Here is a 22,509-nt window from a genome sequence, read left to right as displayed (position 1 = left end):
ACAATTGAGATGGAAGTTTAACGGTAAGTGAACTTTGTAAAATGTAGAACAGAAGAATATTAACAAATTTCTTGCATTCTGGTGGAATCAATCAAACTGTAGTTTAAATGCAAAGAAAATTAACTTTAAATAGAAAGGGATGCATTACAGAATCATAGAGAATGCTGAAGGAAACAATCTAGGAAAGACTCAAAGTCACTGAGGGAGCGATTCTCTCTTCTAATAGCAGTAGCTGCCTTGACTATTATCCTGAGACTGCCCTGATCAGGAGGCAGCTGCTGTTCCAGAAACACACTACACCTCTACCATCCACCCCAGCAAAACGGATGTCCAGCATTCTGCCTATTGACATCTGTCAGTGCCTTGTCATTGTAACGTTTGCTAACACTAGTACAGTAAAATCAAACCAGTCCACAACAATGCTTGCCAGCAGAAAGGGAGAAGTGGCAGATTACCTTACTTCTGCCTTCCCTTTCTCACAAGAATGCATATGATTTGCTGAACCTTAGCTGCAGAGGTGTCTGGAAAATGTAGTTTTTAACTTGCCAACCTATGTAATAGAGGAATACACACTAGAAGGTGGAGTGGACAGTGTCTCTGACTCCCTGGTAGAGAAATGGCATGGTGAGTATTCTTGAATATGTCCTCTTATGGAACTGTGTGAGAATTTCTTTGGGATCGTTATCCAGAAGTAGAATCATAAGACAGACATAAATGAGTTTCACAAGCACAGTTTATACTCCTTCCAGTAGGCTAAGCATTCCTGTTTCCTTATTTCCACCTCCAGTTTGGAATGATATGCCTTTATAAAAAGTTTTGCCATATTGATGTCAGGTGGTAGCTCATTGGTTTAATTTGTGTATCTCTGATTATTAGCGAGATTGGTATTATCTCTACATGTTGGTCATTTGAGTGTGAACTGCTTATTTATATCCTTTGCCATTTTTCTATTAGTTTTCTGGCCCTGTTGATTTTGAATTCTTTGTATATTCTAATGCAAATTCCTTGTTGGTTTTGTTTGTTTATGTATTTATTTATTTACTTATGAGACAGAGCAGCCTCACTGTGTTACCCAGGCTGGAGTACAGTGGTGCAATCACGGCTCACTGCAGCCTCAAACTCCCAGGCTCAAGTGATCCTCCTACCTCAGCCTCCCAAGTAGCTGGGACTATAGGTGCACACCACTATGCACAGCTAATTTTAAATTTTTTTGTAGAAATGAGGTCCCACTATGTTGCTCAGCTGGTCTTGAACTCCTGGGCTCAAGTGATCCTCCTGCCTCCCCCTCCCAAAGTGCTGAGATTACAGGCGTGAGCCATCGCACACGGCCCCGTGTTGGTTTTAAATGCCACAAATATTTTCTCCCAGTGTGTCATGTATTTGCTAACTCTTTCTATGCTTTTTTTAAAACTTAAAGGTCTTTTATTAGCATTAACTTAGCAACTTAATAATGTATTAAAATAACCATTCTAAAAAAGAAAAACTTGAAACATCTTTCTATAGTATTGTCTCAAAAACTACAAATTAGACAACTGACTGAAAATGCCAACTTTCCAAAGAGTGCGCAATTTCACCATGATATTTTGCTTTGTATCTTGATCCTGAATTAATAAGAACTAGTAATATAAAGAAAATTCGCAGGTTAAATCAGATGTTCAAAATAAGATTTAGTCAAGAGATACCTTTTAAAATTGTCAATGACTTAATAACCAGATTTAATTATATGAGGGTGACGGATATACTCATTATCTTCATTGTAATGGTGGCTTCACAGGTATATACGTAGGTCAACATTTATGAAGCCATACACTTCATGTCTGTGGTAGAAAACTTTTAGAATTACAGAAAGGATTTTTAAAAGTGGGGGGAGGAGGGAACCCATCCTAAATGCCACCAACAAAAATGACCACTGTTGATATTTTGGTTACTAAGTTTTTGGATTTTCTAGCATACATCTACTCAGAGTACAATTCATAATTGACACGTTAATTGCAACTGAGAGTCAGCTAAAGCATGTACATGTTAAAACAAGGAGACCACCCACAATATTAGCAAAAGTATTTACTTCCTGCCATATAAAAGCTTCCAAACTTATTTTAAGATGCCACACAAAGCCCATTATCCAACATAGTAACTTTGGTTTCAAACTTTGCCTGTCCATTGACTGTAGCAAAAACAAGCTTAGGTACTCCAGGTAAGACAGAAGTGGGGGATGGGGATGTTGGGAGAGGTGCCACCACTTCTAAAGTGTCTGTATGCAGGGAATCCAAACCTAAAACAGAGAAACTGACCCAGTACCACAAAATTGAGACAACTGAGCCTATGATGACCACTTAGTGCAGTTAGTTATGTTTTGTCTGCATTAGAAATCGACATTTGCCTTTCTAAAGGATTTCTTTCTACATATCTTGAAAGACACATAGAGGAGTGATCCTGGCTCAGCCAAGGGACCCTGAGGCAAGCTGATTCAGTACGTTGGGTCTTAATTAATTAATTGCCATCTCTGTAAAATAGGGCTTACAACCAAAACTCACTGAAGCACAGTTCATACAGATAAAACACTTAGAACAGCTCTGCCATTTAGCAGTGTCACTGAAGTCTAGGTGGAAGCCACACCCCTTATTAATCTGCTTTGAAGGCCTTGTGTCTCTTTCTCCACACTCATTTCCTGAACCTCCCACCCCTACGGGTCCCAGTCACTCCGACTCTTCCATCAATTCCCAGAACACACCGGGCTCATCACCTCCAAAGCTTCTGCTCTCACTATTCCAGGGCTTGCCTTTTTCATGTGGCCTCCCCTTCTTTCATTCTTCATCTCTTGGCTTAAATGTCACCTTGATGAGGGGCTATCACTCAGTCTGTCTAGGCTTTCCTGCTATTTTCTGCCACTAAACTCTGCTTATTTACTTCAAACCATTTTCATGATTGGCAATATTTTGTTCACACTATTGTCTGTCTCCATTTCCTGTGGGCAGCAACTCTCTCTGGTCACCTCCATACCCCTGAAGTAGTGCTCATTATGTAGTGAAGGGTAATACATACCTGTTGCCTGAATGAACACACCCTTGTGGGGAAAGGCAGATATTGCCTCTTGGGCAGGAAGAGCAGAGGGGACAGAAAAAGTCCTCAAATGTCGGGAATCAACAGCTGAGAGGAAACGAGTTCAGCAATCGAGAGCCTAGACCAGGAGCGTCCAATCTTTCAGTTTGGTTTCCCTGGGCCACAATGGAAGAACTGCCTTTGGCCACACGTAAAATACACTGACGTTAATGATAGCTGATGAGCTTAAAAAAAACAAAAACAAAAAAACAAAAAAAAAAAAACAAAAAAAAAACGCACTATGTTTTAAGAAAGTTTACGAATTTGTGTTGGGCTGCATTCAAAGCCGTCCAGAGTGGCATGCAGCTGGTGGGCCGCAAGTTGGACAAGCTTGGCCTAGACGTTGCTGTCACACGTAACAGAACTCAGCCCCCACCAGCTCAGCCTTCTGAGGGTGAGAGGTGACAATGTACTAGCAGCCCTCACTCGCTCTCCGCCTCCGGTCTGGCCGTGCTTGAGGAGCCCTTCAGCCCGCGGCTGCACTGTGGCGGCCCCTCTCTGGGGCTTGCCGAGGCTGGAGCGGGCTCCCTCTGCTGGCGGGGAGGTGTGCAGGGAGAGGCGGCGGCTGGAGCCATTGAGAGGTGAAACCAGCCGGCTTCTGGGTCGGGTGGGGACTTGGAGAACTTTTGTGTCTAGCTAAAGGATTGTAAACGCACCAATCAGCACTCTGTGTCTAGCTAGAGGTTTGTAAATGCACCAATCAGCACCCTGTCAAAACGGACCAATCAGCTCTCTGTAAAATGGACCAGCTCTCTGTAAAATGTACCAATCAGTAGGATTTGGGTGGGGCCAGATAAGGGAATATAAGCAGGCCACCCGAGCCAGCAGCGGCAACCCATTCGGGTCCCCTTCCATGCTATGAAAGCTTGGTTCTTTCGCTCTTTGCAATAAATCTTGCTGCTGCTCACTCTTTGGGTCCACACTAACTTTATGAGCTGTAACACTCATCATGAAGGTCTGCAGCTTCACTCCTGAAGCCAGTGACACCACGAACCCACTGGAAGGAATGAACAAATCCAGATGCACTGCTTTTAAGAGCTGTAACACTCACCACGAGGGTCCGCGGCTTCACTCTTGAAGTCAGTGAGACCACAAACCCACCGGAAGGAAGAAACTCCAGACACATCTGAACATCTGAAGGAACAAACTCCGGACACACCAACTTTAAGAACTGTAGCACTCACCACAAGGGTCCCCGGCTTCATTCTTGAAGTCAGTGAGACCAAGAACCCACAAATTCTGGACACAAGGGAAAAATGCCAAAGGAGAGTGGGGCAGAGGCAGAGAGATGAGACATGGCCTCTGCTGAAGAGGTGAGGGCAGGATAGTACCCAGAAGCCAAGGAGGAGAGGAGAGACAAATGGGACTGTGAGCCAGGGGTGGAGATGCAAAGCTGGGAAGCACCCCCATCACCTCTGGGATGAGGCTGGTGTCTCCAGGGGTGAGCCCGCCTGAGGACATGAGCCTGCAGAACCCAAAGATAGAGCCTCTGGAAAGACTCCAGCTGCCCCAGACCCAGGCCAAGGCCTGGCTCACCTGTGGCTCACCTTAGCCGCGGGCAGCCCCGAGAACCCGATCCCTGCAGCAACTGCGTCGCCACCAGCACCAGAGCTGCCATCTTTATAGTTAATTTCGATGAACTCAGATATATCAATTTTTCACTTTATTGTTTGTATTTTTCAGGAGTCTTGTTGAAGAAGTATTTTCCCAGCCCTAGGCCACAAAGTTACCTCTTACGTCTGCTTTAGAGTTTTACCTTTCACTTTGTTTTTCTCTTATTTTTTTTTATTATATTTTAAGTTCTAGGGTACATGTGCACAACATGCAAGTTTGTTAAATATGTATACAATGCCATGTTGGTGTGCTGCACCCATTAACTCGTCATTTAACATTAGATATTTCTCCTAATGCTATCCCTCCCCTCTCCCCCGACCCCACGACAGGAACCGATGTGTGATATTCCCCACCCTGTGTCCAAGTATCTCCAGAATTAGTTCCTTCCAGTGGGTTCTTGGTCTCACTGACTTCAAGAATGAAACCACAGACCCTCATGGTGAGTGTTACAGCTCTTAAAGGTGGTGTGTCCAGAGTTTGTTCCTTCAGATGTTCAGATGTGTCCAGAGTTTCTTCCTTCTGGTAGGTTTGTGGTCTCACTGACTTCAGGAATGAAGCTGCAGAACTTCCCAGTGAGTGGCACAGCTCTTAAAGGTGGTGTGGACCCAAAGAATGAGCAGCAGCAAGACTTACTGTGAAGAGCAAAAGAACAAAGTTTCCACAGCATGGAAGGAGACCCCAGCTGGTTGCCACTGCTGGCTGCCCCTCCTGGCTCAGGTGGCTAGCTTTTATTCCCTTATTTGGCCCCACCCACATCCTGCTGATTAGTCCATTTTACAGAGTGCTGATTGGTCCATTTTACAGAGTGCTGATTGGTGCGTTTTTGCAGAGTGCTGATTGGTGCGTTTACAAACCTTTAGCTAGACCTAGAGCGCTGACTGGTGTGTTTTTACAGAGTGCTGATTGATGCATTTACAAACCTTTAGCTAGACTCAGAGCACTGATTGGTGTGTTTATAATCCTCTAGGTAGACAGAAAAGTTCTCCAAGTCCCTACAGAACAAGAAGCCAAGCGGGCTTCACCTCTCACAAGTGTTTTCATTGTTCAGTTCCCACCTATGAGTGAGAACATGTGGTATTTGGTTTTCTGACCTTGCGACGGTTTGTTCAGAATGATGGTTTCCAGCTTCATTCATGTCCCTACAAAGAACATGAACTCATCCTTTTTATGGCTGCATAGTATTCCAGGGTGTATATGTGCCACATTTTCTTAATCTAGTCTATCATTGATGGACATTTGGGTTGTTTCCAAGTCTTTGCTATTGTGACTAGTGCGCAATAAACATACGTGTGCATGTGTCCTTATACTAGCATGATTTATAATCCTTTGGGTATGTACCCAGTAATGGGATGCTGGGTCAAATGGTATTTCTAGTTCTAGATCCATGAGGAATTGCCACACTGTCTTCCACAATGGTTGAACTAATTTACACTCCCACCAACAGTGTAAAAGCATTCCTATTTCTCCACACCCTCTCCAGCACCTGTTGTTTCTTGACTTTTTAATGATTGCCATTCTAACTGGTGTGAGATGGTATCTCATTGTGATTTTGATTTGCATTTCTCTGATGGCCAGTGATGATGAGCATTTTTTCATGTGTTTTTTGGCTGCATAAATGTCTTCTTTTGAGAAGTGTCTGTTCATATCCTTCACCCGCATTTGATTGGGTCATTTGACTTTTCTCTTGTAAATTTGTTTAAGATCTTTGTAGATTCTGGATATTAGCCCTTTGTCAGATAGGTAGATTGCAAAAATTTTCTCCCATTCTGTAGGTTGCCAGTTCACTCTGATGATAGTTTCTTTTGCTGTACAGAAGCTCTTTAGTTTAATTAGATCCCATTTGTCAATTTTGGCTTTTGTTGCCATTGCTTTTGGTGTTTTAGTCATGAAGTCCTTGCCCATGCCTATGTCGTGAATGGTATTGCCTAGGTTTTCTTCTAGGATTTTTATGGTTTTAGGTCTAACATTTAAGTCTTTAATCCATCTTTAATTAATTTTTTTACAAGGTGAAAGGAAGGGATCCAGTTTCATCTTTCTACATATGGCTAGCCACTTTTCCCAGCACCATTTATTAAATAGGGAATCCTTTCCTCATTTCTTGTTTTTGTCAGGTTTGTCAAAGATCAGATGGTTGCAGATGTGTGGTATTATTTCTGAGGGCTCTTGTTCTGTTCCATTGGCCTATATCTCTGTTTTGGTACCAGTACCATGATGTTTTGGTTACTGTAGCCTTGTAGTATAGTTTGAAGTCAGGTAGTGTGATGCCTCCAGCTTCGTTCTTTTTGCTTAGGATTATCTTGGCAATGCGGGCACTTTTTTGGTTCCATCTATTAAGATAATCATGTGGTTTTTGTCTTTGGTTCTGTTTATATAATGGATTATGTTTATTGATTTGCATATGTTGAACCAGCCTTGCATCCCAAGGATGAAGCCCACTTGATCATGGTGGATAAGCTTTTGGATGCGCTGCTGGATTTGGTTTGCCAGTATTTTATTGAGGATTTTTGCATTGATGTTCATCACGGATGTTGGCCTAAAATTCTCTTTTTTCATTGTGCCTCTGCCAGGCTTTGGTATCAGGATGATGCTGGCCTCATAAAATGAGTTAGGAAGGATTCCTTCTTTTTCTATTGATTGGAATAGTTTCAGAAGGAATGGTACCAACTCCTCTTTGTACCTCTGGTAGAATTCGGCTGTGAATCCATCTGGTCCTGGACTTTTTTTGTTTGGTAGGCTATTAATTATTGCCTCAATTTCAGAGCCTGTTATTGGTCTATTCAGGGATTCAACTTCTTCCTGGTTTAGTCTTGGGAGGGCGTATGTGTCCAGGAATTTATCCATTTCTTCTAGATTTTCTAGGTTATTCACATATAGGTGTTTATAGTATTCTCTGACGGTAGTTTGTTTTCTGTGGGATTGGTGGTGATATCCCCTTTATCGTTTTTTATTGTGTCTATATGATTCTTTTCTCTTTTCTTCTTTATTAGTCTTGCTAGCTGTCTATCAATTTTGTTGATGTTTTCAAAAAACCAGCTCCCAGATTCATTGATTTTTTTGAAGGATTTTTTGTGTCTCTGTCTCCTTCAGTTCTGCTCTGATCTTAGTTATTTCTTGCTTTCTGCCACCTTTTGAATTTGTTCTTGCTTCTCTATTTCTTTTAATTGTGATGTTAGGGTGTCGATGTTAGATTTTTCCCATTTTCTCCTATGGGCATTTAGTGCTATAAATTTCCCTCTAAACAGTGCTTTAGCTGTGTCTCAGAAATTCTGGTACATTGTGTTTTTGTTCTCATTAGTTTCCAAGAACATATTTATTTCTGCCTTAATTTCATTATTTACCCAGTAGTCATTCAGGAACAGGTTGTTCAGTTTCCATGTAGTTGTGCTGTTTTGAGTGAGTTTCTTAATCCTGACTTCTAATTTGATTGCACTATGGTCTGAGAGAGAGTTTGTTAAGATTTCTGTTCTTTTACATTTGCTGAGGAGTGGTTTACTTCCAACTATGTGGTCAATTTTGGAATAAGTGTGATGTGGTGCTGAGAAGAATTGTATTCTGCTGATTTGGGGTGGAGAGTTCTGTGGATGTCTATTAGGCCTGCTTGGTGCAGAGCTGAGTTCAATTCCTGGATATCCTTGTTAACTTTCTGTCTCATTGATCTGTCTAATGTTGACAGTGAGGTGTTAAAGTCTCCCATTATTATTGTGTGGGAGTCTAAGTCTCTTTGTAGGTCTTTAAGGACTTGCTTTATGAATCTGGGTGCTCCTGTATTGGGTGCATATATATTTAAAATAGCTCTTCTTGTTGAATTCATCTCTTTACCATTATGTAATGGCCTTCTTTGTCTCTTTTGATCTTTGTTGGTTTAAAGTCTATTTTATCACAGACTAGGATTGAAACCCCTGCTTTTTTGTTTTGTTTTGTTTTGTTTTCCATTAGCTTGGTAGATCTTCCTCCATCCCTTTATTCTGAGCCTATGTGTGTCTCTGCATGTGAGATGGGTGTCCTGAATACAGCACACTGATGGGTCTTGACTCTTTATCCAATTTGCCAGTCTGTGTCTTTTAATTGGGGCATTTAGCTCATTTACATTTAAGGTTAATATTGTTATGTGTGAAGTTGATCCTGTCATTATGACGTTAGCTGGTTATTTTGCCCATTAGTTGGTGCAGTTTCTTCAGAGCATCGATGGTCTTTACAATTTGGCATGTTTTTGCAGTGGCTGGTACTGGTTGTTCCTTCCCATGTTTAGTGCTTCCTTCAGGAGCTCTTGTAAGGCAGGCCTGATGGTGACAAAATCTCTCAGCATTTGCTTGTCTATAAAGGATTTTATTTCTCCTTCACTTATGAAGCTTAGTTTGGCTGGATATGAAATTCTGGGTTGAAAATTCTTTTCTTTAAGAATGTTGAATATTGGCCCCCACTCTCTTCTGGCTTGTAGAGTTTTTGCTGACAGATCCGCTGTTAGTCTGATGGGCTTCACTTTGTGGGTAACCTGACCTTTCTGTCTGGCTGCCCTTAACATTTTTTCCTTCATTTCAACCTTGGTGAATCTGACAATTATGTTTCTTGGGGCTGCTCTTCTGGAGGAGTATCTTTGTGGTGTTCTCTGTATTTCCTAAATTTGAATGTTGGCCTGCCTTGCTAGGTTGGGGAAGTTCTCCTGGATAATATCCTGCAGAGTGTTTTCCAACTTGGTTCCATTCTCCCCGTCATTTTCAGGTACACCAATCAAACGTCAATTTGGTCTTTTCACATAGTCCCATATTTCTTGGAGGTCTCGTTCATTTCTTTTTACTCTTTTTTCTCTAAACTTCTCTTCTCGCTTCATTTCATTCATTTCATCTTCAATCACTGATACCCTTTCTTCCAGTTGATTGAATCGGCTCTGAAGCTTGTGCATTTGTCATGTAGTTCTCGTGCCATGGTTTTCAGCTCCATCAGGTCATTTAAGGTCTTCTCTACACTGCTTATTCTAGTTAGCCATTCTTCTAATCTTTTTTCAACGTTTTTAGCTTCCTTGTGATGGGGTTCAAACATCCTCCTTTAGCTTGGAGAAGTTTGTTATTTCTGATCTTCTGAAGCCTACTTCTGTCAACTTGTCAAAGTCATTCTCCATCTAGCTTTGCTCCGTTGCTGGCAAGGAGCTGCAATCCTTTGGAAGAGAAGAGACAGTCTGGTTTTTAGAGTTCTCAGGTTTTCTGCTCTGGTTTCTCCCCATCTTTGTGGTTTTATCTACCTTTGGTCTTTGATGATGGTGACCTACAGATGGGGTTTTGGTGTGGATGTCCTTTTTGTTGATGCTATTCCTTTCTGTTTGTTAGTTTCCGTTCTAACAGTCAGGACCCTCAGCTGCAAGTCTGTTGGAGTTTGCTGGAGGTCCACTCCAGACCCTGTTTGCCTGGGTAGCACCAGCGGAGGCTGCAGAACAGCAAATATTGCAGAACAGCAAATGTTGCTACCTGATCCTTCCTCTGGAAGCTTTGTCTCAGAGAGGCATCAAGCTGTATGAGGTGTCAGTCGGCCCCTACTGGGAGGTGTCTCCCAGTTAGGCTACTTGTGGGTCAGGGACCCAGTTGAGGAGGCAGTCTGTCCATTCTCAGATCTCAAACTCCGTGCTAAGGGAACCACTGTTCTCTTCAAAGCTGTCAAACAGGGATGTTTAAGTCTGCAGAAGTTTCTGCTGCCTTTTGTTCAGCTATGCTCTGCCCCCAGAGGTGGAGTTTGCAGAGGCAGGGAGTTCTCCTTGAGCTGCAGTGGGCTCCACCCAGTCCGAGCTTCTCAGCCACATTGTTTACCTAGTCAAGCCTCAGCAAAGGTGGATGCTCCTCCCCCAGCCTCGCTGCTGACTGGCAGTTCGATCTTGGACTGCTGTGCTAGCAGTGAGCAAGGCTCCGTGGATGTCGGGCCCACCGAGCCAGGCACGGGATATAATCTTCTGGTGTGCCATTTGCTAAGACCATTGGAAAAGCGCAGTATTATGGCAGGAGTGTTCCGATTTTCCAGGTACCATCTGTCACGGCTTTGCTTGGCTAGGAAAGGGGATTCCCTGACCCCTTGCACTTCCCAGGTGAGGTGATGCCCCACTCTGTTTCAGCTCACACTCCATGGGCTGCAACCACTGTCTAACCAGTCCCAATGAGGTGAACCCAGTACCTCAGTTGGAAATGCAGAAATCACCCATCTTCTGCGTCGCTCATGCTGGGAGCTGTAGACTGGAGCTGTTCCTATTCAGCCATCTTGGAGCTGGATCTACCTTTCACTTTAAGGTAGTTATTCTTCTGAAGACTAGTCTTGTGTATGCCAAAATGCTATGTTTGCATTTTATTTACTTTTTCATATGGACAGTCAGTATCCCAAACACCATCTGTGAAACAATCCATTATTTCCCCATGGCTTTATGGAGACATTTTAAAAATCATACCTTAGGTTCTTGGGTTAAACATAGGTCTATTTTTTATTTTATTTAATTTTGAGGGAAAAGAGGCTGAAAATTTGCTTTATTGTGCTCTTTGAATCAACTTTCAGTTCATGCCAACAAATGACTCTTCCTGGACTTTTCCTTCATTTCCCAACTTAATCCTTGGACACCATGTCCCTCTGAATATCTCCAGCCCTGTGATTCTCCTCCCCATGTGGGGCATACACAGGAAACCTTCCTTCTCAAGTCCACGGGGGTTGAGCCTATGAATAGACAACCTAGGCACTCTTCAGAAACAAGTTCTTGGTTACATGAGGAAGCAGCAGTTCACGGAGGTAGCCCTGGGAAACACACAAGAGGAGAAACAAAACTAGCCCTCACACTGTGGGCCTCTTGGGTTTGGTCCAATTTTATCTTGAGCAAAGACCAGTATTTACAATTAAGTTAGGTTTTAAAATCAATTGTTTATTTTTGCAATTCTAATCTTAAAGCTTCCTTTTTAGTAAAACAAATGGTTTCTCAAACTTATAAACTCCTGGTAATGTCAAAAGAGATGAAAGTGTATGATCTGACAGTTTCATCCTGCATATTCCTCTTTTCCTGGCTCCCTGAGAGGACTGTGGTCAAATTATGACATCGATACCTTCCTTGGTACAGATCTTCATGTGTTGCATGTTCTCACCCTCTCTTGGGATCCCAGGTCCAAAGAGTGAAAATAGGGGCTCCAAGATAGACATATTGTGAAGGTGAATAAATGGAAACTATCAGAGGTGTTGAAAAATGAAATGGTTTTCAGGTCACAGTCCAGGAAAATCCCCACTTCTAAGTTTGGGCTCACATGGAGAACCGTCCTAGTTTCTGTGCTAGCAGTGACTTCACATACGCTCTTGAGGCTCACCACTCAGAACCAGAGATCTGATGATACCAGGAAAGGTTCTTCATGAAATGCAGATTCTCTGCAAACACCCGCAATCCATCTTTTTATTTCTCCCACTTTCAACTCCTAATAATGTCAGCCAGAGGTGAAGCACGAGGACCCTAGGACAGGAGGAGCAGAGATTAATGTCTTGGCATTCTCTGGTGGTCTCATCTGGACATATCTCCATAAGAGGCTCTACAGGTCATTAGAAAATATGAGGAGGTTATTACTTGTGGCCACATTCAGACTCATCTTTTCATAGAACTCCATGCAGAACATGCTCAGCACAAGTGTCACAAGTGTCATCACTGTGATCTCAGCCACTAGCTTCCCCAGGGCCATATTGCTCTAGATCCTCTGGATCCAAGAGATGTCAAGACACTGGGAACAAGTGAAAGGACATGCTAGTTCTCCCTCTCCAACTGCCTGAGGCAGGTGAAGCAGAAGTTGTGTTTGCAGGGCGTCAAGCAGGGATCTTTGAATAGTTTAAGTTAAATGGGACATGTCAATTCTTTTTTGTGTTTTTCTGCTATGGCCACCATTTCAACATAGCTATTCTCAGTTTTGTGCTGCTCTAGGGTACTACAATTCTTCTCAGCTGGATTCTGGAATTCTCATAAAGGCATTTTTAAGCCTCATAAAGTCTCCCTATATCATTGTTAAATAAATGTTTCTGTGAGGCAATGAGGGCTGGAACTTCCTATTCTGCCATCTTGCTGATGTCACAAATATAGGTTTATATTTGAGCTCTCTTTGTTTATTCTGTTCTAATGATGTATTTGTTCAAGTAATATAAATTAAGTGTACACACATGCACACATCCTTCTTTATAGACGTCTGTTCTCCCATATAAATTTTACAATCAACTGAGCTCTCTTCTAAAAAAAGCCAATTGCAATTTTGATTGGGATTGTATTAAAATTATAAATTTGTGTTAGGAAGAATTGTCATCTTTATTATATCATCCTGTTCATTGATACTGTAAGGGTCTTCATTTATTCTGATCTCATTTTATGTCTTTTAAATAGTTCAAATTTTCTCTGGAAAGATCTTACATAGCCTTCGTTAATTGCTGAATACTATGTAGTTTATTGTGTAGTTATTATGAAAAGTATCTAAATGTTAATTACATTTTCTATTTAGTTATTTTTGGTATACAGGAACATTGTTCATTTTTCTAATTTTATCTTACATCCAACAACCCTGCTGGACTCTCTTATTAATTCTAATAGTTTGTCTTTTGATTAAGCTTGTTATACATGTAGATAATCATATAATCTCAAATAGTGATACTTTTTTCTCTTTTTTCCCCTCTGATTACACCTTTTTTTCAATTCTTATGGCATTATTCAGTACCTCTAAGTTCTTGTTAATGAGTGATGATGTTGAGCTTCCTTATCATATTCTTTACCTTAATAGGAATGTGTCCATAATTTCTCAAGAAGAGAAAGTCCATTAACACATTGATGACATTCCCTTTTACAACTAGTTTTCCAAGAGTTCATTTGAGATAATAAAAGGGAATTAAACTTTATAAAATGATTTTCCAAACACATGCAATGTTTTACTTTTAGCTCAAGGTGATAAGTTAAATATATTTACATGCCTGGGATAGAACCTACTTAATATCGATATGTTTTTACTTTTTTAAACAGTAAAATTTATTGTACATATAGAAGCCTGCATAAAACATATATGCAAATTTTTAAGAAAAAAATAGAATTAACATCCATTACTCACTACTGAGATTATGAAATACAATATTGCCAGTACAAAAATTTCTTGTAAGACCTTTCTCTATCACATCCCCCAATTCATCCCCATTTTACTTTTATCATTAGTCTTTCTATTATCTATATATAAAATCTATGTGTAGATTTTATATATACATATAGATTTCATATGTATAAATAGTATACCTATACATATATAATCTAATCAAAGGGTGTGTGTATATGTGTGTGTGTATATATATATATATATATACACGCATGTATATGCCTTTTAAAGATTTCAAATTTAACCATTTAATAAATACACACTATTTAATAAATAGTGTGTGTATATGTGTATATATATACTCCTTGGTTATTTTATATTGAAAAGTGAGTATTAGACTATTCAGTCTAATTAACGGGTATATGATTAGATTGAATAGTCTAATACTAGCTTTTCAAATGTTTGCCTTCAAAAAACATAGGCTGTCTTTTCAGCTTGTGATATTACCATCCATCTGGCTAAGCCCCATCTCTCTATTTTTAAGTTTTTGCTAGTCAGAATCCCATTTAAAGGTATTCATTTCTGAGTTCATTAGGGTGAACAAATTGCTATAACAAATACATCCCAAATGTATATTCACTTAAATTGGACAGAAGTTTATTTCTTGTTCATATAACATTACTGGAGCCAGGCGCAGTGGCTCACGCCTATAATCCCAACACTTTGGGAGGCTGATGTGGGTGGATCCCTTGAGGTCAGGAGTTTGAGACCAGCCTGGCCAACATGGTGAACCACATCTCTACTAAAAATACAAAAATTAGCTGGGCATGGTGGTATGCGTCTGTAATCCCAACTACTCAGGAGGCAGGAGAACCTGGGAGGTGGAGATTGTAGTGAGCTGAGATCATGCCACTGCACTCCAGCCTGGGGGACAGAGTGAGTGAGCCTCTGTCTCAAAAAACAAACAAACAAAAATTACTGGAATGTTATATTCTCAGGCAGGCAAACAGGTCAACAGGATGACCAGGAATTCTATTTCTACCATGTAACACTGGGGTTGTTTCCAGTCCAGTTAGCTGGAATTGAAAAATGTAAGAATACTTGTGTGAAGGTGTTATGGGCCAGGCCTGGAAAAGGTGACATTATCTCTTAACATTCCATGAACTGTAATATAGTCACGTAACCACACTTGATTTTTTTTTCTTTTTCTTTTTTTTTTAGAGACAGTCTATCTCTGTCACTCATGCTGGAGTGCAGTGGTGTGAATTCCACTCACTGCAACCTCCACCTCCTGGGTTCAAGTGATTCTCGTGCCTCAGCCTCCTCAGTAGCTGGGACTACAGGTGCCTGCTGACACGCTTGGCTAATTTTTTTGTATTTTTAATAGAGACGGGGTTTCACTGTGTTGGCCAGGATGGTCTTGATCTCCTGACCTCGTGATCCACCCGCCTCGGCCTCCCAAAGTGTTGGGATTACGGGCATGAGCCACTGCGCCCAGCCCTCATTTTTTATGATAGCCATTCTTGTGCATGTGTATTGGTATCTCATTGTGGTTTTAATTTACATTTACTTAATGACTAAGAACTTTGAGCGCCTTTTCCTATGTTTATAATTCATTTACATGTCTTCAGAGAAGTGTCTGTGCAAGTCTTTTGCCACTTTTTAATTGTACTCTTTTGTCTTCTTATTTATCATGGAGTTGAGTTCTTTATATATTCTTCATATAATTTACAAACATTTCTTTTTGAGACAGCCAGGTGGGAAGGGGTACCCAAAGAAACTCCAACCAGCCTGCGCACTGAGAGGAATGCACACTGGGGTGGAGTCACAGAAGTTCGTGCCTTTTGCAGTTGGGTGGAGTCTGGCGCCTCCTCTTCCTGGGTGGAAACTGGAATTCAATCCGTGAGGTGGGAAGCACACTAACAGGGACTTTGGCTGTGTGGAGAGTCCCTGTTTCTCATTTTTTCCTTTTTGCCCAATCAATTCCATTATTCTCACCCTTCAAAGTGTCTGCGAGGCTAATATTGGCCGTGTGACAAGGACCTGGCTCTTAGCTGAACTAAGTAGGAAATCCTACAATATCTTGTTGAACTAAAAGAAGAAACTGAGGCAAAATGTAGGGATAAGTTGCATTTTTCCCTTTTCTGCTCTTTGTCATGAAAGGAATGAGGGGTTATGAAAAACTCGTTCATGGGGGAAGACCAGATTCCATCAAGAGACCCCATATAAGTGGAAGTTGCTGTTGCGGGCTGGTATTGATATTGCATAGCCATTATAGGTGGAATCTTTGTGATCTGGAAGATATAAACTTAATGAGAGCATTAAAAAGGCAGAGACAAAATATTAAAAGAAGAATGACAAGGAATACAGGTCTAAAGAATGGAAGAAGCCATGTGATTTCAATAAAGGTTTTGGTCCAGTCTTGGTTACTTTGGAAAAGTGTGTGTATCAGTTTCCATTTTTTCAGATACATTAATGTAGGTGCAACAAGTTTTGTTGATGACAGCACAGATTCCTCTTTGTTCAGCTAGGAGGTAATTTTGAGCTTGTCTATTACAAAAAACCATTCCTCCTAGTGAGTCTAAAGACTTTTCTATCGCTGATATACTTGTGCCAGTTTTTGCTAAGGCTATGTCAAGGGAGGCAGTAAGTTCTTGTAGTGTGATTTCACCGTAAGTAAAACCTCCAAGTGGCAAGAGTGAGATAGTTCCCACAACTGTGGCCACATTAAATCCTAGGGCCCTTTTTTTCTAGAATGAAATTCTGAATTGGAGTTATGTTCAAGACAGTGATTTGGGTGGGAGCTATTGTTCCCAAAATACAGTCACCATAATGAAGAGAATTATCAAGGTGGCACAGGGCCAAAGCTTGAAAATGGATTAAATAATTATTGGTGGTGCTACAAAACCGTAAGATTCCAGGAGGGGCAAGTAATATAGCTTGAGGCTTTTTTGGACTAAGAGGGCCACTAATGCTAAAGCTTCAAAGCAGGGGGCCATCCCTGGGAAATCAAGTCTAAAATTTTGAAAAATATGTTATAGGGCGCTTAGAGGGCCCCAGATTTTGGGCTAAGACGCCCAAAGCAATTCCCCTTCATTCATGTACATACAAAAGCCAAAACTTAGTCAGATCTTTTAGGGCTAAGGCTGGGCTGAGATTAAAGCCTGTTTTAAAGTGTTTAGAGCATGCTTCATATCATTAGTCCCTAAGAGAGGTTGTTCCTCAGTTCCCTTGAGGGCTTCATATGAAGGTTTTGCTATTATTCTGAAGGAAGGAATCCATATTCTGCAAAACCCAGACACACCCAAAAAGGACCAAAGCTATTGTTTAGTTACAGGGGTTGTCATTTTAAGGTAAGATCTTTACTCGCACTAGAAAGGCTCATTGTACAGGGGGTTAAACTAAGACCCCAAAATTGAATGCTTTGTGCAGATATTTGTACTTCGGAAGAAACTTCTTTGTACCCACAGTTAGCAAATTTGTTTAGTTACGAATACTGTATTTTGGTCTGAAACAGCCTTGGTAGGACTACAGATTAGTAGGTCATCCATATACTGGAGTATATTGCTATCTGGGAGAGGCTGCAGGGTGGACAGGTCTTTAGCTAGGGCCTGTCCAAAAAGGTGGGGGCTATCTCTGAATCCCTGGCACAGAACTGTCCAAGTTAACTGTTGAGTTATTTGAGTATCTGGGTTTTGCCATTCAAAGGCAAAAAAAAAAAAAAAAAAAAAAAAAAAAAAGCTATCTGGCTATACAGGAATGCAGGAAAAGGTGTTCTTAAGATCAAGTACAGTAAACCAAGCTGTGGTAGATGGAATTTATCTACAAAGGGTGTAAGGGTTTGGGACAATAGGATGAATAGGAATAACAGCTTCATTAATTATTCTAAGGTCCTGTACTAGTTGGCAGGAGCCATCTGGTTTATTTACAGCTCAAATAGGAGTGTTGCAAGGTGAGTTGCATGAGCTCAGTAATCCATGGGCTAAAAATTTTGTCATTTCAGGCTTTAACTATTTTCATGCTTCTGGTTTCAAGGGATGTTGGGGGATTCTGAGGAACTCATTGGGATTTTTAAGAAACAGCTGATATTGAGCGGCCAGGAGCAGATGTATTCCAAACCTCAAATGGCATTTGTTTTAGAATGTGAGGTTCTATTGACTGCAGTGGCTCTTTTGGCGAAGTGTGAGTTAATACAGCTAGAAGGTGAGGTTATAACTGTAAATTCGCTTGTAATTTTGTGAGTAAGTCATGACCCAATAATGGAACAGGGCAGCTTGGCAGGACTAAAAGGAGTAGTTAAAGGATGAGTTTTCCATTTTGCAAGGGAGTGGCAGTGTGAAACAGCTTCACTGGGGTTTTCCTTCAATACCCATGAGGGAAATGGAGGACTGGCACATTGGGTTATAATAAATGTTTAAAGTTGGACCCTGTATCTATGAGGAACATTATTTCTTGTTCAGCCACGATCAGATTTATCTGAGGCTCATCCATAGAAGTGGAAAAGACAGGGGCCTGGATAGCCTCACAGCCCCATCAGTCATCTAGAGGATGACTTTCGAAGGCTTGAGCATAACCCAGGAATAGTGTTAGAGTTGCTTGTCCTTGCCCTTGCCCTAGTCCTCGTTCTGCAGGAATTTCTCATCAGGTAGGTTGGCAAGGTTGTGGCTATGACAGCACAGAAAGAAGAGGTGGTCCCATCTCATGAGGGAAAGAGGGACAATCGCTCTTCCAATGACCCTCTTGTTTGAAATGAAGACAGGGTCCTGAAAGCAGCTTGTAAGCCAGAGGTTTGGGACATTCTCTACTCCAGTGTCCTGGATTTCTGCAGCGATGACAGGCCTCCATACTATTAGTATTATAGGGACAAGCCTTGGGGTTGTTAGCTAAGGAGAAAGAATGCGCCAATGCTGCCACCATGTAATTAGCATGACAACAGCATTTTTCCTCCTCCAATTGAGCCTTTTTTTATTTTTGATGTTTCCTCGCAGTTACTGAAAACCTTAAAGGCTGTATTTAACAATGTAAGAAAGGGAGTTTGTGGACCTTTATCTAATTTTGGGAGTTTTTGTCTGATGTCTCGGGAAGCCTGACTTATAAAATGTATGGCCAGAATGGATTGGCCCTTAGGGTTTTCAGTGTCTAAATTTGTTTATTTATTCATAGCCTCCACCAGTCTAGCTTGGAAAAGGGCAGGGTTCTCATGGCTCCTGGGTGATTTCTCATACTTTAGAAAAATTAACAGGTTTTATTACAGCCTTTTTCATTCCTTCCAACAAGCAAGTTATCATATAATCTAATCTGCCCCACCTCTGTTTGGGCTGGCATTGGCATCCTGGTACTGCCAGCTGGGTTCTGTGTCGTGGACAGCTTCTGCCCCAGCTTTATTATCATTAAGATTACAAGCATGAGCTTCATCTGCCCAAGCTTGAGCTAAGACCATATGCGTGATTTTTCTTTTTCTTTTTCTTTTTTAGAAGTTTATCAATTTTTTTTTATTTTACTTTAAGTTCTGGGATACATGTGCAGAACGTGCAGGTTTTTTACATAGGTATACATGTGACATGGTGGTTTGCTGCACCCATCAACCCATCATCTAGGTTTTAAGCCCTGCATGCATTAGATATTTGTCCTAATGCTCTCCCTCTCCTTTTGCCCCACCCCCCAACAGGCCCTGGTGTATGATGTTCCCCTCCCTGTGTCCATGTGTTCTCATTGCTCAGCTCCTACTTATGAGTGAGAACATGCAGTGTTTGGTTTTCTGTTCCTGTGTTAGTTTGCTGAGAATGAAGGTTTCCAGCTTCATCCATGTCCCTGCAAAGGACATTCTTCTTTATGGCTGCATATTATTCCATGGTGTATATGTGCCACATTTTCTTTATCCAGTCTATCATTGATGGGCATTTGGGTTGGCTCCAAGTTTTTGCTATTGTAAATAGTGCTGCAATAAACATACATGTGCATGTGTCTTTATAGTAGAATGATTTATAATCCTTTGGGTATATACCTAGTAATGGGATTGCTGGGTCAAATGGTATTTCTGGTTCTAGATCCTTGAGGAGTTGCCACACTGTCTTCCACAATGGATGAACTAATTTACACTCCCACCAACAGTGTAAAAGCATTTCTATTTCTCTGCATCCTTGCCAGCATCTGTTGTTTCCAGACTTTTTAATGATCACCATTCTAACTGGCGTGAGATGATATCTCATTGTGGTTTTGATTTGCATTTCTTTAATGACCAGTGATAATTAGCTTTTTTTCATATGTTTGTTGACCTCATAAATGTCTTCTTTTGAGAAGTGTCTGTTCATACCCTTTGCCCACTTTTTGATGGGGTTGTTTGTTTTTTTCTCATAAATTTGTTTAAGTTCCTTGTAGATTCTGGACATTAGACCTTTGTCAGATGGATAGATTGCAAAAATTTTTATATACATGATTTTTCTTCATGAGAACAACTAGTTAATAACACGAATATATCTTGCCAGGTTAAATCAAAGGCAATAGTTAAAGCCTGAAATTTCTGAATGAACTTAGAGGGATCCTGGCTAAATGAACTCAAGTTAGATTGAATTTGTGAAAGATCAGACATTGGAAAAGAAAAATGAACTTGCGTTGTTCCCAAATCTCCATTTGCTACCTTGCAGAGAGGCAAAATATTTTTGGGATTTTTTGAGGACTCTGTACTACTAGTGGCATATGTGACTCCTGTGTGAGTATGTGAGGAGGATAAAGTATTGCATATGGTGGAAGTTGATTGGGGGATGGAACAGATGAAGAGGGTGTAAGTGCAGGGGGAACATTCTGAGGAGAGTGTGATAGACAAAAGAAACAATCATCTAAGACATCAGAATCAGAGAGAGAGGAACTTCCTTGGAAGCATACACGATGATTTTTATGTAATTTTGGGTTTTGGGATAAAGCTAAAAAGACCTGAACATCAGGTCAGAGGTATGGGACCCCTGATTATAAAAGAGAATTATACACTTTTTTTTTTGAGAGTTTGTGGGTTAAAATGGGACCAATTTTTAAGACTGAAACCTAATGGCAAGAAGGAATGAATTAAAGAATAAATTGAACCCATGTTGGGTTTTGGTAAGGGACTACAAGATCCCTGAGGCTTCCCTGAGGGATTTGGACGTCCCTTTTCCCTTTGACTCACTCTATTCAGGGGTGTCCCACCACAAATAGAGGGCCTGCCCTTTCCTGGATGACCAGTACAACTGTTCCCTTGTTTGAGTGGTCAGCTCAAGCCTAATGTGAAGAACTCACCCGTAACTTGGGATGAGGTGCCTGTGATGAAGTTAAATGCAAAAGTGGGTCGGCAACCTGTAGAGTGTGTCTGTGCAGTGTTCAGATCACTGCTGCTCATTTCCAAGGCACAATTTACAGAGTGTTAAAAGTGGACTTGCCACCCTGACGGGTAATAGCAAATTCGCTCTTTAGTTATGCCTTCGGGTATCATCAGTTCAGATAATACAAGGGAGGGCCCTCAGCCGGAAACCCTCAATTGCCAACGAGTATTCAAGCTGGCTCACTGGCAGTCCAAAAACAGAAAAGAACCCTGGCTAGTCCCTCACCCCTAAGGACAGCAACAAAGTATAAGTATCCCTTCTCTAGGGCTTCAGGATCTCAGCCTTGGCCAAGGGCCTTTGGTTCCCAAGTGAAGAACCAGACCACTGAGGGAAGCAGGAGGACAAAGAAGGGAGAAATCTCAGTAAAGTCCCCATATGGTCAAGATGCCAGGCAAGGTGTCAGAGCCCTGGAATTGGGAGGAGTTTGAATCTCAGGTTGGTAAAAAGAATTTATCGGCACCAGTATAGGTTTGAAAAAGGAAAGTTTATTAGAATGTGGCAGAGGAGTGCAGTGGGAAGCCTCAGTGAGAGGACTGAGCGTGCTGTGGTGGATTTTTCACTGGAGAATTTGTGGACCTTAAGGCGGGAGCGTATGGAGAATTTATGGACCTTAAGGCAGGAGCGTAGGGTTGTAAAATGAGTTTCCACATGGCATTCCAGAGATATATAGGAATTTTAGTTACTTATAAAAGTTGAAACAGACCTGGAACCACATGCCGACTTTAGCTACCAGGGAAGTTTAATTACTTCTAATTTTCCCTAGATAAGGAGTTTTGCCTCCGGATGGCCTGCTTGATAGTCACCAGGTGGTCTTTGCTCCCTTCTAAATTCCTCAGATAAGGAGTTTTTGTCTCCGGGGCCTGTTCAATGATCAGCACGTGATTTTGCTCTCCTCAGTGGGTACATGCCTATGTTTGTATATTGTCTACATGGTGCCAAATTGATTTATGAATAAATGAGCACTTATTAAGCAAATAAGCCCAAATGCTTTTGAAGTTCACATGACTTTAGTAATCACTGGTAATTAAAACTAGTTTTTAAAATATTGGTAAAATAAAATTAGAATTTCTTCAGAATTGTATTAAATATAATTCAGACATTTTCACCTAGGTCTCTTGGTGAGACATATTTATACTGTTTCCACTAGATGTCTTAAGGTAACAGAGTTTGGTGACCAAACACTGTAGTTAGCACCTATAATCCCAGCACTTTGGGAGGTCAAGGCAGGAGGATGGCTTGAGCCAGGAAGTTTGATAACAGCCTGGGCAACATAGTGAAACTTTGTCTCTATAAAAAGAAAAAAAAAAAAAAAAAGACACATACAAAAAAACCGTTGCTTCTGTGAATTTTTTTTCTTTTCTTTCTTTTTTTTTTTTTTGAGACAGGGT

The sequence above is a fragment of the Pan paniscus genome, chromosome 9, assembly GCF_029289425.2.
Source record: "Pan paniscus chromosome 9, NHGRI_mPanPan1-v2.0_pri, whole genome shotgun sequence".
NCBI lineage: Eukaryota > Metazoa > Chordata > Mammalia > Primates > Hominidae > Pan > Pan paniscus.
Note: the sequence above shows the minus strand (reverse complement) of the source record.